This window comes from Globicephala melas, chromosome 18 (assembly GCF_963455315.2).
Source record: "Globicephala melas chromosome 18, mGloMel1.2, whole genome shotgun sequence".
In the NCBI taxonomy this organism is placed as follows: Eukaryota; Metazoa; Chordata; class Mammalia; order Artiodactyla; family Delphinidae; genus Globicephala; species Globicephala melas.
The window spans coordinates 63,274,787-63,291,460 of NC_083331.1; the positions used below are offsets into that span (position 1 = coordinate 63,274,787).

At 41.5% G+C, this 16,674-nt stretch overlaps 1 protein-coding gene across 2 annotated transcripts in view; it reads left to right on the forward strand.

Annotated features, from left to right (window-relative positions):
• Positions 1 to 16,674, forward strand: part of GPC6 (glypican 6) — a 1,087,352-nt gene that overhangs the window by 631,787 nt on the left and 438,891 nt on the right. The gene's annotated exons all lie outside the window — the stretch shown is intronic.

The following is a 16,674-nucleotide window of genomic DNA, read 5'->3' on the forward strand; positions in this document are numbered from 1 at the left end:
AAATTGTATTATATTTAAAGTGTACAACATGATGTTTTGATATATGTTCCCTCAATTGAAGAAATTCCCTCAATTGAGTTAATTGACACATGCATCATGTCACATATTTACCTTTTTTTGTGTGTGTGGGTACACAAGTTCTACTCTATTAGCAAATTTCAGTTATATAATGAAGTACTATCAACTGTAGTCACTACTTTATACAGTAGATCCTGAGACCTTATTCATCTTATAACTGAAAGTTTGACCCTTTTACCAACTTCTTCCTGCTTCCCCTGCCTCCCCACCCCACCCCTGGCAACCACCGTTCAACTCTCTGTTTCTATGAGTTCAACTTTTTTCTTTTCTTTTTTTTTTTTTTTCTTGCGGTATGGGGGCCTCACTGTTGTGGCCTCTCCCGTTGCGGAGCGCAGGCTCCGGATGCGCAGGCTCAGCGGCCATGGCTCACGGGCCCAGCCTCTCCGCGGCACGGGGGATATTCCCGGGCCGGGGCATGAACCCGTGTCCCCTGCATCGGCAGGCAGACTCCCAACCACTGTGCCACCAGGGAAGCCCTTTTCTTCTTTTTTAGATTCTACATAGAAATGATACCATGCAGTATATATCTTTCTCTGTCTGACTCATTTTACTTAGCATAATGTCCTCTGGGTTCTTCTATGTTGTTGCAAATGATACAATTTCCTTCTTTTTTATGGTTAAATAATGTGTAATTATACTGATATATAGTGTATATATCATATACACCTTGTCTATTGTGAATAATGCTGCAATGAATATGGAAGTACAGATATCTCTTCAAGATAATGGTTTCATTTCCTGTGGATGCATACCCAGAAGTGGGATTCTAGATCACATGGTAGTTCTATTTTTAATTTCTCGAGGAACCTCCATACTCTTTTGAATAGTGGCTGTACCAGTTTACGTCCCTTCCAACAGTGTATAAAGGTTTCCTTTTCTCTACATCCTCACCAGCATTTGTTATCTCTTGTCTTTTTAATAATAGACATCCTAACAGGAATGAGGTGATATCTCACCGTGGTTTTGATTTGTTTCCCTTACGTTCAGTGAGGTGCGGCACTTTTTCGTGTACTTATTGGCCATTACTACGTCTTCTTTGGAAATCTGTCTATTTAGATCCTTTCCTTGCAAGAAGTGTTTATGCTTCCAGTTAAAAACTGCTTTTGTTTGTTTGTTTCACATGGTCCTGTGAGACTCTGGAATGATAAGTCATGTTGGCTATCAAAGGTGATTTGAGGTCCCATCCCCCAGATGACTGCCACAAAAGTTGGGCACTGGATGTGTGTACAAGTTCCTTCGAGGAAGCAGATGGAGCCTTGGTCTTATTGTTGGAGTGAGCCAGAGGGAGAATGTGGGGAAGTGCTGCCCGGTGCTCTGAGGCTTGCAGAAGGATTACCATGAGCACCTAGATGCATTTCTGATTGGAAGCCAGATGTCAGGCAGCAGCCTGTCAAGTATGCAGTCAGACCCCTTCCAGGAAAAGACTGGAAGATGGGCATGTTTGCCTCTTCCCTCTGCACTGAGCCCTGGGAAACAGCCATGGCGAATGCTCACATGTCCGTTGACGGCTCTTTCTTTGTTTGCTCTAGTCCTGTGGGACTTGTGAACTCAAGGCTCATTGACTTTCAGATCTGATGAATTGAAGGTCCATCCCTCACGTGGCAGTCTTAAAAGCCAGGGTGCTAGATGTATGGTCCAAGCCTTTTGCTCCTCAGGGAGAATCTGGGAGTGGGGTTTCCCTCCCAACTGTATGGCATTCTGCTGGGGGCAGGGGTTATGGTGAGAGTGTCTCAGTCTTTCCTACACGTTTCGATGTGGGTATTTTCTCAGTCGCCTGTTGTGTAGGAGTCATTCAGCTAGTTTCTAGATTTCTCTGAGGGAATTCTCCACGTGTAGCTTTATATTTGGTGCTTTTATGGGAGGAGGGAAATTCAGGAGCCCCATCTTGGTGATGTCCTCCAGCCACCGTATTTTTCTTAATGAGCATTTTCACATGAACATCTTTCTGATCCTTCGAGCTCAGCGTGCTCCAAACTGAAATAAACTTCCCTCTCAAACTACCCCTCTTGCTGGTGATGTGAAAGGTAGCATGTATACTCCTAGCCGTTATGCTTTAAATCTGGAATTCTCCTGGGCTTTTCTCTCTCCTTCTCCCTGCCAGATTAGCCAGGAGTCATTTGCTGTCATTTACTGAGCTTCACATCTTTTGTCACTAGAATTTTCTGTATGTTATCTTGTTTAACTCTTGTGACTGCCTTATGTGGTACCTATTAGTATCCCAAGAGAAGTTGTGTAATTCACCCAAGGTATAAATGGTGCTATAAATGTATCAAAAATGCATTTGAGAGAATAAATACCGTGGTATGCTGCCTAAAGGCTATGCTATCTATGCTTTCCCTGTACATTTTAAAATTTATCACACTGCACTGCCTTGTTAGACCCCTGTAGCATTTACCAAAACAACTTTGCTAGTATATCATTGTCCAATATTGAAGAGTTGAAAAAACAATGCTATGAAAATCATTATTTTGCATCCTATTAACAAGGATGCCGTTTATTCTCTTAAACTGTGTCAGTGTACCATAGGAAGAATCTTTCCATGACTCAGTAGTAGGATTCGTTGTATTCTGAGCAACTAACTTGATCTTATTTTATGGGTTTCGTGAACCATATAACTGATAATCTTTTTTTTTTTCCTGTTGAAAAGTTCAGAATCAAATCAGTGATGCAAATCTAAGAATTTCACTGAACCTTCTTAGATTCCCTTGACTACCTCCTCCTTTCTTCCTTGGCTGTCTCCCCACCTAAGCTATGTCTGTCTCCTCTTCTGAAATTGAAAGCAATGAAAGACCAATGGGATTTAACATCATGTGCGGCTACAAAGTAGCCGAAAGCAATCAAAAAATACAGGGGACGCGGGGGGAGGGCTCCCCATTGGCGAACTATATATTACACAGGAGGCCAGAGGGGCCAGGCCAAAGTGGCTCTCCTTCCTGTTCTCTGGGCCACTCCAAGGCGTGGTTCCTTCTCGGGACCCTTCCCAGGAATTCTGACGTAAGGGTGAGTAAGTGTGCCGTCCAAGAGGCCAGCCGAGTTTCTTGGTGGCTTCTTGTGATGCAGTAGCCAGTGCAGCAATGTTTCCTATCACAGTGCTTAACTTACTTCCTCGCTTCATTTCTCCTTTTCTCCTGACTCTCACTGCTTCAGGCTTAAACCCCTGAAATAAAATGTCTGTACCTTGATCCATGCTTCATGTTCTGCTTTCTTGAGAAGTGGGGCTAAGACAAATAGAAAAGAATTTGTTGCAGGCTTAAATCAGACCTTCTCCTTGCTGCCTTTTGGTTGGTTGGGTGGCTTTAAGGGTAGCGACCACCTTTTTTGATCACTAAACTGGGTCTACGTTGCCAAGAATTTGTATTTGGCAGAAAACTTTTCCTTTTGATGTCTTAATAGAAACTAAGTGTAATTCCAATGTTATCCCCCCAACTCCAACATTTTGACCCCTTATTTCTAGTTGGAACTACAGGAATGACAGGAAACACAAAAGAGCAACTGACTGTAGCCTGCTGTTAACATGGTTGACATAACTTGTCAGACTTCCACTGTGAAAGCAGATTTTTTTTCAGCTGGCAGAAGTCAGAAGAAGTGCTATAAAATCAGAAATAAGCTGTGAAATGTACTTTAAGTGAATATGAAAGTGTGCTTGTTCCCTTGACCTGGCATTCTGAAAAGCAAGCAGTGTTGTCTTTTGAAGGATAATAAAACTGCAATGGGGATTTCTTTGTGTCCGGGAGTTGAGGCAGGGGGAGGATTCTCTTTTTATTTATTTACTATTTTGTGGCAAAATAGAAGTGACAGTTCTCTGTGACCTGAGTCAGAAATAAGTCCTAAAACAGAATGTTAGCAATTTTTATGGTTCATCCATCTTAGCCACCCTAACAGCACCACTCACAGAGCTTTATGTGTACCCTAAGTTCACTTTTTGCCCACAATGTGTTTTCCCCTGTAGTGTTTCTAATTATTTTGATCTTTCGTAACAAGTTAACAAGACATCTCTTTCATAAATAAATGTGTGTGCTTGATATAACAGAGCCTTTATTTCTCCCTCAATGGACTCTGTTTGGTCAAAGCAGAATATGGGCAGTGTACTCTCTCCCTCTCAAAGACCATTTTAATTTTACTACCTTTTTTTTTTTTTAATATTCAGAAACAGCTCATGGCAGGGAAATAATCAGCTCATATTAAAAGTAAGGCCATTTTTTTTTTTTCTCATTGCTTGTCCTTGTTTATGAGAACTGAGGAATAGGAAAAACAAAAAACTGTTAGGAATTATCTACAAAGCAACAAAGAACAGCGATTGCAAGGAGAAACCCAGCATTTTGTTTTTCAAATTTCAAACCCTGCCACAGGAAAACATATTACGTAGAGGTCTGTTCCAGTGCATTCCAAGTCTTCTGGATGCACCATGGCATCTATTCTGAGGCCATTAAAGAACGTTCTCCTTGATCTTGTCTTCCAAGGTACTTTTGGGAAGAGGAAGCATTGCACTCAGTGAAAAATGAGGGAGATGCTCTCTGCTCTGGCCAGAGGACACAGAGTAAAGGAACCCTGGGAACTTTGTGGGGTCTGATCCCATGCCCTGGAGATGAGAATTTGCTATAAACCTACATGCTGAAGTCTTGGGAAGCAGTGATTAGAAGCCTGACTTTGAGATGAAAGGCCTGGACGAGATCCCAGCCACATCAGCCGACGACCCCAGGGCCTGCCGCGTCATAATCTTCCTGAGTCTTGCTTTTCTCAACTGTTAAAAAATGAAAATATTCACAACCACCTCATAAAGTACTCAAAGATCAATGATATCATTTTAATATAGCTGTTAGGCCATCATCGTTTCATGAGATGGGGGCAGATTTTTTTTTAGTTGTTTTCATCAGTGTATTTTTAGCACCTAATGCATAGCAGGCCCTCAAGATTAATTTATCAAGTGGTTTAAAAGGACTTAAAATTACCATTGACTGACCTATGTGCCAGGCAATCTTCTATTATTATTGGAATGATTACAGTGTTATTTTGTTCAGGATTTGATTGGTTTCTTGGGAATGATCAAAGAGAGTGTTTTTTTTGTTTTTTTGCCGTACGTGGGCCTCTCACTGTTGTGGCCTCTCCCGTTGCGGAGCACAGGCTCCGGACGCGCAGGCTCAGCGACCATGGCTCACGGGCCCAGCCGCTCCGTGGCATGTGGGATCTTCCCGGACCGGGGCACGAACCTGTGTCCCCTGCATTGGCAGGCGGACTCTCAACCACTGCGCCACCAGGGAAGCCCTAAAGAGAGCAGTTTTTAAGCTGCTCTTCCTTGGAGCGGTCTCAAGGTCACTGCAGGCTGTTAATGAAGGCTAAAAAGATGTGACTCTGGCCATCTTTATTCTCCTGGTCACCATAAAAGTGCCTCCACTTATATCAATTTTCTCCTCTGAGGTTTCCACGTTGAGTTGATAAGAGCGTTCCAGGGCTAAAACAGCGTTTGGAAACGACTCATCTCAACACAGCTCAGCTTCCACACTAACTGATGGTCCCGCCAGAAACAACACCCTTACTTCTTGGGTCTTTGGAGTGTCCACCTTTGTCAGGAGGCCCCAAAAAGCCCCTGAGAACATCTTGAGAGCCTAGACTGTGTCTCCATTAACCTGACCAAGAAGATGCTCATGTCATGCACTTGTATTTCCGAGATCTCCATGGGGAGAGAGACCACCTTCCAGCTGTGCCAAGTTACGATCCGTTCCCTGTCAGTTAGTAAACTAGAGGGTTGGGCTTCCGGAATCCCGAATATGCAGTCAGTGCTCTGTCGTTGAGGAAGGATGGAATTAGGTGCCTTGATAGCAACCCTAGCGAGAGCCTCTCCAATCCGTGTGAAAACCACTGCTTTTATGGCCCTGCTGGCAGCTTCCTTCAGTCAGTTATGAAGTGGTTTGTTAAAGTAGGTGTTAGCCCGTTACACCTCCTTCCTGCATCCCCTTTAAAATTCTAGAATTTTCTTTGTCCTTCTTCAGTGCATACAGATGTAAGGCCCATCAGGTTTATCGGGTATTTATTTGAAGTAAAGGGTGCTAGAATATGAGGGACAGGGCCCTCATATTAATGAATGCTTTGATTAATGAATCTGGCAGTTCAGAAATGAAGACAAAATAATCTGAATTATATGCTGTCCTTGCCTTATTTTTCATAGTGTAAACCTAAAATGCTGGTATTCTGGTGTCCTTTTTTTTTTTTAAAGGCATGTTTGTTTTTTTTTTAAGATTTTTTTTTTTTAATGTGGACCATTTTTGAAGTCTTTATTGAATTTGTTACAATATTGCTTGTATTCTGTGTTTTGGTTTTTTGGCCCTGAGGCATGTGGGATCTTATCTCCCCGACCAGGGATCGAACCTGCACCCCCTGCATTGGAAGGCGAAATCTTAACCACTGGACTGCCAGGGAAGTCCCTCTGGTGTCCATTTTTAACTTGACACCGCTTGGCTGTGTTTCTTCTCGTTTCTCTTTTGCATGCTCAAATTTAGGTTTCCAGAACCACGGTTTAGGAATAGAAGGAGACACAGAAGGCCTGAGAAGAAGTAGCTTATTATTGGGAATCGGTGATTTGGGTGCTTTTCCTGCTGCGTAGAGACAGTTGTAGAAGCCTCCAGCCTAGAAATGCACCCTCTCCTTAATACCAATCATCCTTTTTCTCCTCCCTCCTTTTCCAGTGTTCATGTCCTCCCTCACCAACCCCCCGCAGATTTTAAAGTCCAGTTTCTCCCATAATCATCGACAGTAACTGTTCCCTTGGTGGGTCGTGATAGCTTCCTAATAATCCATCAGCCTATCCTCAGCCTTTATCATCCTTAACCCTTCCGTAGCTTTTAACCACCCCTAATTTCTCCAATCTAAGCTTTGCTTAGTTTTTAATCCTCATTCTATGACAACTGTTCTGATTACTTCTTCTCCGTCTCTTTCATTTGCTTCTCTTCCATTTTCACGCCTTGGAATGAGAGCATCCCCCGAGATCCTGTCTCTTTTCCTCCTCTTTCTCATCCAGTTTCTGGGACTTTAACTCTCATCCTCATATAAATCATTACTTCATCTCCAACCTCTCATTTTAGCTTCATTCTAATTTTCTGAGTTGCATGATAGAAGTGTCTGCTTGAAGGTCTCCCTAATATCTCAAGTTCAGCAAGTCCAGAGCTGAACTCATCATATTTCCCCTGCTGCTCTTCCTTCTTAGTCCATATTTCTTTTAATGAGTCCACCACTATACCAGAAGCCTTGAATCGATTCTAAATCATTCCCTTTTTTCACTTTCTGTCTATAGTCCAGGGCCATTCTAACAACTTTCTCACTGTCTGACTTGCTAATTCTTCTTCGTCTCCCCTAGAGCCATCCCCTTCATTCAAGCTGCCATTACCTAACTAGTCCCCATGTCCATTTTCTTTACCTTCCAATCCATCTGTCCACTGCTATCCAGATTAATCTTCCTCATGTATCTACTGGCTTGTGACATTCCCTTGCTACAAAATCTTCCAGAGTTCTTTCTTGAAGCCTAACAAAGTAGAAATTTTTTCATTAACCTTACGTTCTTCCGGCTTCTATAGCCAACCGCCATGTGTGTTCTTTAACTGTCAGTAGTTTCCTGAGCCACCCCTCACTGCAGAAAATGGGACTAGAAGCCGTTCTCCATCAACGCTCTACACTTTGCTGACGCAGAGCTTCTGTTCGTTCAGTTGCCTCTCTCTGTCCTGCCACAAAGCCGTAGTTCTCCACCTGTCACCTTTAAAAAAAATTGGGTCCCGCACTCTAGTTATTATGCTAAGCAGCTGAGAAAAAAATCTTCATCATTGGATATAAAAATGCTCAGTAGATGTTTATTAAATAGAATTCAAATAAATCAAACTAAGGAAACATTTTAAGACTTCCATATTGAATCATATCAGAAGGAGCAAGAAAGGAAAATAAAAAGAGAGAAATGAAGAGGAAGAGAAGAGAGACGTGAAAATAGAAAGTTGTGGGAAGGAGTCAGAGGTTTTAAACTTTTACTTGATGCATGCGAAAATCCACACGTAGTGTCTGAGCCCGATTAAAAACAATGTCTCCTTGACTCTATTTATCCTGTTAGGGAGACTGACATGGAGGAGACTTGAACTCTCTGTAGTGGTTGCAAAGGGTAACAGAATGGCTTAGATATGACCTCTTGATAATAATGTAAGCAAGCAAATAAAAAAACATCTTTCAAATAAACGTATGGAATGAGCTATCTTTTGTTCAATTTGGTACTTGAGGACTTAATATTACCTAAGAAAAGGGCAGTTTTTCTGAACTTCCTCACATTAAATAAGGGTACTTTATGTGTAGATCAACATTTCTCAACCCTGGCACTATTGTCATTTTGTGGCAGACACTTCTCTATTGTGAGGGTTACCCTGTGCGTTGTCAGATGTTTAGCAGTGTCCCTAGTCTCTACCGACTAGATGACAGTAGCATCCTCTGACCGCCTTCCAAACTGTGTCAAATAAAAATGTGTCTAGACATTGCCAAATAGCCCCTGTGTAGTAAAGTCTGAATTTAGATAGAGATACGTATGTTTAAAATGCATGTTGTTCCTCCGAAAGCATTGAAAATGGCCAGGCTAACGCATTTTCCCATGGAAAAGCAACTGCGCCCATTTTTAGGTCTTCATTCCAAAATCCCTCCTGTTTACATTCCTTTGGGCTGAGCTTCTAATCAGTCTGTATTCTGCAATATTATGCAAAATTCTTTAACATCCATAATACTTGATAGCTATGAAACAGACAAGACTCACAGGCACCATTCCAAACCACCTCTTATAATGAATATACAAATATGGAAGGAAGGAGCCCAACTGTCCAAACGCTGTGGGATCTTCCTGGACCGGGGCATGAACCCGTGTCCCCTGCATTGGCAGGCGGACTCTCAACCACTGCGCCACCAGGGAAGCCCCTCTGATAACTCTTGATTGGGGTCTAGTGAACACTTCAGTCATAAACATCCCCTCATTATCACAGAGCAGACAGATGAAAAAAAAGAAGAAAAGAAAAGGGCATCATGCTAAAAGGAACTTCTATACGAGAATCCGTTTTCCTTTTAAACAACTTCCCACACTGTTCAGCACTGATCTGTGTACCTGAAGTGCATTTTATGTTATGTTTCATTTTGCTTTTATGCAAATACAGTCCCGGGCTACAGATGCACTTAGTTATTTTTAATGGTAGTGGTGTTATTTGTAATACTCAACCAAGGGGTAGAATGAATCTAGAATGTTAAATAAATTTGGAGTAGAATTACAGAGAGGCAGCAGCTGCATTGGAACGAGGGCAGTGGTCACCTGCTATTCGCCTGCCGAGTGGCAGATTATTAGGTGACCATGTAGAACTTTGACTCCTAGTATCACAAAATCCCATTCTTACAGGTCACCAAAACCCTTGGAGAGGTTACTACTCTATTTCAGATGTAGATAAAGAGATCAAAAAACAAATTGGCCATTCTGGAAACCTGTTTGTATTTTTTAAATAGCCACTTCCCTCCACTTTTAGCACATACAGTCCTTTTGTCCTAACAGACACATTTCTAGAATTTAAGTTTAAAACTTTAAATTGCTTTTCCTGTAAAACTTACTGAAAGAAACCAATCCCTGTTTTGATCAAGGCAATAAAATATGTTTTTTCTCTCCAAATAAAAGATGTGTTAAAAGAACCCATGGCAGAGTGATCTGGGGCTGAGCTGTATGTGTACTTTATACAATTTCTGTCAGTACTGGCTCTGTGGCAAATGTGTTTAGACTCAGCTCCCTTCTTTAGTATGTGTTTATTACAATGCAGGACCAATTTATTACCCATTAGTCTATCGTTCTCACTCTTCCTGTTTATTATTCAGCTTCTTATTTGTGTACAAAGCGATGTAGCTTCAGATTTGTGAATCTACACAAAGTGACACTGTATGTGCGGCAGCAGCGTAACTGAGGCCTTATTTCATTTTCTATTGTTTGCATTGCTGATGAGTCTACCGGCAACACTCTAAATTTGTGGGCTCTGTAAACTCCTAAGTTATGATGGTTCTTCAGATGTTAATTATCCCCGTTCATATACCCTCTTTATTATACACGTGATATACGCTGTCCTTCGTAGTAGTCTGAGATAACGCTGCTGATGGTGGTTCCTGTCTCTGTGGCTGGCAGTGCAGAAAAAGGCAGCATGGGCCAAGCAGCGCTTCCCACTCTGCATACGCAGGGCAGTATTCAGAAATGAGCAATGCCCGTCTTCAGTTAGAGCTATTAAAATAGTCTGCATGTCCTCCTGCAACAAAGCCACCAAGTTTAGGGTATTTTAACAAAAATTTTATGCTAAGGAAAAGGAAACCAAAAAATGTATATTTTTCCTCAAATTCTCTTATGGATTTTTAGGAAAAGAGTGCATTCTTATACATCCTGGACCTGCCGTAAATTCTTCTTTCAATCCATTATTCACTTAAAGGAAACAAGTGATACAAGTTTCTCTTGAATTCAAGGTTCACATGGCAACTTTTATTCCAGAATGTAAATACCTTCTTTGACCCAGGTTAATTGATATGTTAGAGAAGTGGTTTTCTTTCTTTCTTTTTTTTTTTGAAGCTGGGATATTACTTGTTCAAGGTAAAGCTTATGCCAGAACTTGAGGTTTTATATGTGTGTGTACGTATACACATACGCAGTTGTGTGTACATATACATGCATGTGATTGTGTGTACATGTACACACATGTGATGTGTGTTATGCATGTGCACGCATGTGATTGCGTGTGTGCATGTGCACATATGCGATTATGTGTCATACATATGTGTGCATGTACACGCATGTGATTGTGTGAGTGTGCTATGCACGCATGCAATTGTGTGTGCATATACACACATGCGATTCTGTGTGTACATACACATGCGTTTGTGTGTTGTACATATGCATGCATGTGATTGTGTGTACATATACACACATGTGATTGTGTGAGTGTGCATATACACGCATGTGATTGCGTGTGTGCACATACATGCATGTGATTGTGTTGTGCACATGCGATTGTGTGTGTTGTACATGTACATGCATGTGATTGTGTGTGCATATACACTGATGCAATTGTGTGTGTACGTATACACACATACAATTGTGTGTGTGTGTACACATCATACATATGGAAGGTTAAATCCGGGATGAAAATCAATATGGCTCCTCCCTGCCACCCCTGCTAGTGTGCCAGGGAACCTCAGGGGTACCCTGTTACTGCCTGAGGTCCACAATATATAAAGCACTGCCTTGAAAAATAACTTCAAATGGTCATCAAATGCTGATAACGTGTGCAATTGTACAGTGGTTCATGGAACTTTCACACTGACTTGGCTCTGACAGACAGATCAGAGCTCTAATCTCCATTTGACAATAAAAGGAGGGAGGTGACACTTTAAGGGAGACCCAGAATAGTGGATATAAATGTGAAAAAGAGGTGGTATCTAGTGGAAAGAGGCAGGGTGTGAGCATGTGGAGGAAGCCAATGTAAATAGAATGAGAATAACCAGCAACACAAGGAGAACTTGGGGGAGATGCAAGGTCACTTGATGACAAGGGGAAATCATGCAGGTGAAGGGAGCTGCTAGCATTTGTATGTCAGTCACTAAGCTAAGTTTTCCACATGTTGTCCCCCAAACGAGTCTAGGAGGTCAGAGGTCTGTTCGTCCCATCTTAGAAGACAGAAATCAGAGCTCGAGAATGTAGAGGACAGACAGATAGCAGTGTTAGACTTGAAATCAGCCTCTGGACTTCAGGCTGATTCCCTGAGCCACTAGGTCATACTCGATGCTAGAAACAGAAGGAATGGATCCAGCCTATATGTGCAGAACAATAGATCAAAGAGTCAGAGAGATCCTTCCCCATATAGCTGAGCTACTGGGGGTGGTTGGCGTGACACAGAGGGCCTGGCCCTGCTCTAGAAGAAATGGATCCTTGTCCCAACTCTACCATAAACTCGCCCTGAGACATCTGACCTTTTCCCTTCATTTATGTTAAGACTGTCTCCTCATCTATAAAATAAGGGAGGTTAAGATAGATGATTTCTGTGATCCCTTCCATCTTCCATGATATTTGTATGAAACTGAAACAAAGTGATACGCAGAGCCTGCTGAGGGCTGAGGCAGTGTCATCCCCTGCCCTTGAAAGCCACGTCAGCCTGACTGACACCTGCCGACACTGGCTTGCAGGTATATCCTGAACTGCTCCCGTACCTTGCAGCTTACCTCCACTGAGATGGTGCTTTTTAAAAGACTTTTATTGAAGTATAGTTGATTTACAGTGTTGTGTTAATTTCTTCTGTACAGCAAAGTGACTAAGTTATACATATATATATATTCTTTTCCACTATGGTTTGTCACAGGATATTGAATATAGTTCCCTGTGCTATACAGAAGGACGTTGTTGTTTATCCATCCTCTCTCTATATAATGGTTTGCCTCTGCTAATCCCAAACTCCCAATCCATTCCTCCCCTACCTGCCCTCACCCTTGGCAACCACAAGTCTGTTCTCTATGTCTTTGAGTCTGTTTTTGTTTCATAGATATGTTGATTTGTGTCATATTTTAGATTCCACATATAAGTGGTATCATATGGTATTTGTCTTTCTCTTTCTGACTTACTCCGCTTAGTAAGGGATGATGCTTTTGTATGCTAAGCCTTCCTGAGTACACATCGGAGCTGACGAATGACCTGAGAGGTAGAATGAGGTCACCTTCAGGACGTTCCCTTCTGAGCTGGCCTCCTCAGATCTTGAGTCACATTAGGCAAAAGATGATACCCAGTTTTGATTACTTCAACTTAAGAGTCTGTGAAGAAACGAAGATGCATAAAGATCAGAAGGGGATAACATTTGAAAGGCTAGCATTTAATACCATTACATCCAACACAGTGCCCAGCCCTTCACCTACTACTTTGTCTCATATTAACCCTCTCAGCAAACAAATAATTTAGGCACCATTACCCCATATTGCAAGGCAGGAAACGGAAGCTCACTGAGATCTGCAAACCCACTTGGGGCTGTATCATCTTAAGTAGCAGAGCTGAAATCCAAATGGAGGCGGAGTGTCTCCTTGACTCCAAAGCCGCCTCTGTTTTTTGTGGGGGGTTTTTTGCGGTACACGGGCCTCTCACTGTTGTGGCTTCTCCCGTTGCGGAGCACAGGCTCCGGACGCGCAGGCTCAGCGGCCATGGCTCACGGGCCCAGCCGCTCCGCGGCATGTGGGATCTTCCCGGTCCGGGGCACGAACCTGTGTCCCTTGCATCGACAGGCGGACTCTCAACCACTGCGCCACCAGGGAAGCCCCGTGTCACCTCTGTTTTTTATAATCGTGTTGTAGAGAAACATAGGTGGTAATTTAAGAATGACCTTTAGATATGAAAGCAGTAATTTTGTAAAAGTCTGTGACTGGATATTCTCTGTATTATCTGAGAATAGAAAAAAAATGAGCTCTATTTATAACATGAGAAATTTGAGTTGGTTATAAAAAAAAAATAGTTTCTTGACAAAACTTGTATGAGTAACTGGCCTTTCCTTGAAAGGGCTTATGTCAGCTCCCTTTGAAGTCTAAGCAGAACAAATTCTACATTGGGTCTTAACTTTTAGAATAAATTCACTTTTACCAGTAAGTTTTTAGAGCACTGATAAAATCCTAATCTGATTATCTATTGCTCTGTAACAAACTACACCAAAACTAAGAAAATGACAACTATGTTATCTTACCTATGATTCTCTGTGCCTAAAATTCTGGCAAAATAAAACTGGGACAACTCTTTGCATTCTGACATCTGGCCTCACCCAGGGAGACTTGAATGGGGGAAGTGGTGGAAGTGGCTCAAATGAGGTATTGTATCTAAGACTTTCTTTCTGGCTGTTCAATGATTTCCATGGTTCTTCTCTACATTCCCTCTTTTGGGACTATAATACACAAGATGCCTTATTACCCACATGTCTAGTCTTTCAGCTGGGATGGCTGGACCAGGTGGGAGCTGGCCAATCATCCCTCTCTCTTGCTCTTTACATGGCCTCTTCATGTTGGTATCTTGGGCATCTTCACCACATGGAAGTATCAGGGCAGTTGGACTTCTTACATGGCAACTGGCTTCCAGCAAGCATTCCAACGGATTACAAGGATTCCAAAAATCTAGTCTTAGAAGTCACACGATGTCAATTCTACTCTATTATTTTGGTCACACAGATAAGTCCAGGTGCCATGTGAGAGGGGACTAGACGGGGTATAAATCCTGGAAGCCGTGGCTCATTGGAGGCCATCTTTGGAGACTAGCTTCATAAGCCCCATGGAATTTTAGGGCTGAAAGACACGTAAGTGCTACACAAATAACCATTCACCTAAGGGGAAAAAAAGAATATACTAAAAAGAGACAAGTAGTCTTCTAGACCACCAAGGAGGGTTTTATGTGTGGATTAAAGGTAGTTAATGTACTCCCCAAATATTCTAACATCTCTCTAGGCAGAAAAATTGCGTAAGTCTCAAGTGAATTACATAGTAATAATTTGTCTTTTCCCATTTATAAGGGTAAAAATAGCTTGGGGCTATAACTTGTAGCTTTCAATTTGCATCTTCATTGCACCAGGGAAGGCTGCTATGTGACACATATGTTTGACTATCCTAGCTGAAAATAAAGTAGTATGGGTTTAATTTTATTGGCAAGAGACCAGCTTTCCATAATTTTAACCTAGTGAATCGTTATGGACCATAATTCAGATTTAATGATCTGACTCATTGAAATGATAAGATCCCAGCTTTGGGCAGGCATATTGTTGCTTCTCATCCGAAAGTCTATTATTTTACATGTCAGGTACTCCCTCCCGCTTCCTGTGCACCTTTAAATAGAAGGCAGATGCTGTCAGCTGGCCCTAACCAGCACAAATGATTGAGTCACTAGAGCTTATGTGAACACGTGCGGTTCTGTATTTGAATCTCTTAAGTCCATTGCTAATGACGCTGTACAGTTCAGAGATTTCACTGTTGACAAAGACCATATGTTCCCCCAGCAGCTTCCTGTGTAATGTTGTGTTTACTGTATATTCAGCAGAGGATTTGAACAGCTTTACCTGGAGCAAAATATTCTATCCACAGGCTGTTTGACGTGATGTGCTACCCAAAATAGATAAATGTTTCTAAAATATGTGAGAAGTGAGTTCTCTCACTAAGACAGCCTTGAATGAGATACCTTTGCTGCTAGGATATACAATGTCTTTGCCCATCTGGAGACCAAAAGAGAATTAGGTTGAGTCTCACATAAAACAAAGCACACAAAAAACTAAGATTAATTTTAAAACATAGCCAAATATCTTCTGTTGATAATAAAGGCTAGGAATAATGAATTTATTTCTTCCACCCACTCATAGTCAGGAAGGCCACCTCTTACTTGCCCATTGGCATCCTGTTCTCAAATCTCTTGAAGTTAAATTGGTTATACTCTTTTATTTAGAAAGCAGAGGAGTTAAATCTGACCAATTTGATTGACCAGAAAATACTGAAATAACAGGAAAGGTTCTTATAGTGATTTGCTTCCTTGTCCTACTATTTTGACTGTTTAAGACCAAAAGCATGCAAAGTTTAATGGTTTAGCAGTTAAGAGAATACATCCTAAAAACATTCATCAGGGTGGAATCCTGGGTCCGCCAAGTAGTAAAATGTGACTTTGGCAAGTTCCTTAAGCTCTCTTAGCCTCAGTTTCCTTCTTTGTGAAAAGAAGGGGGTGTAACGCTGTTGACTTCTTTAGATGGCTATGAAGGTTCGTTCAAACATTTAACACAATTCCTGATATATAAGCACTGAATAAATATGAACTTTTATCCAAACCACTGGAATATTTTTTTTTTTGGTCTATGAATTAACTGTGAATGTTATTACTCAAACTTCCAATATTACCCACGGAGGCATACGCCAATTAGACTCAACTGAAAATAGAGGGGATGAAGGTTAGAATCCAGGGGTGTTTTGAAGTTAATCATATTATAATACTTTGAGATGATCTATTTCTGATTTATTTTACATAGTGTGGGCAATTATTTAGATGTGACTTCTTAATTCAATTCCTGCACAGACACTTAACAGTTAAAAGTCCAACTTTCAAGTGCCTCATGGAACCAGTAACAACTTCCAGCAGTGGCCAGTTCAGTCTCACCCCCACTGCAGAGTAAATTTAAACTAAACTGGACAGTTGGGGCATAGGTGGAGTTGCACTCTGATTACCATAATTCTATATCTTGAAGTATTAAACTCCATAGAGAAACAAAATGTTCTTTCATGGTTTCCTTGAAAGACCAGTGTGGGGATAAGGTTATTTATATATTTTTCTCAACCACAGCCCAGATTTTAGGGCTTCTTCAGTTTGTTTTAATAAAAGAGGAATGTATAGAGTGTAGCTATTCTTTGTAGTTGCTGGCAACATAATACAGTAATCACAGAGCTGCTGTATGATGAAACTTGGTACCTCAAGCAGTAAATTTAAGGAGCTTATAAAACAATGGTTCAGGTTCAAATACTCCTAGCAACAGTAATAAGGAAAGTAAGGGAGAAAGATCCTCAAATCTTTGTTTCACACTGACAAGG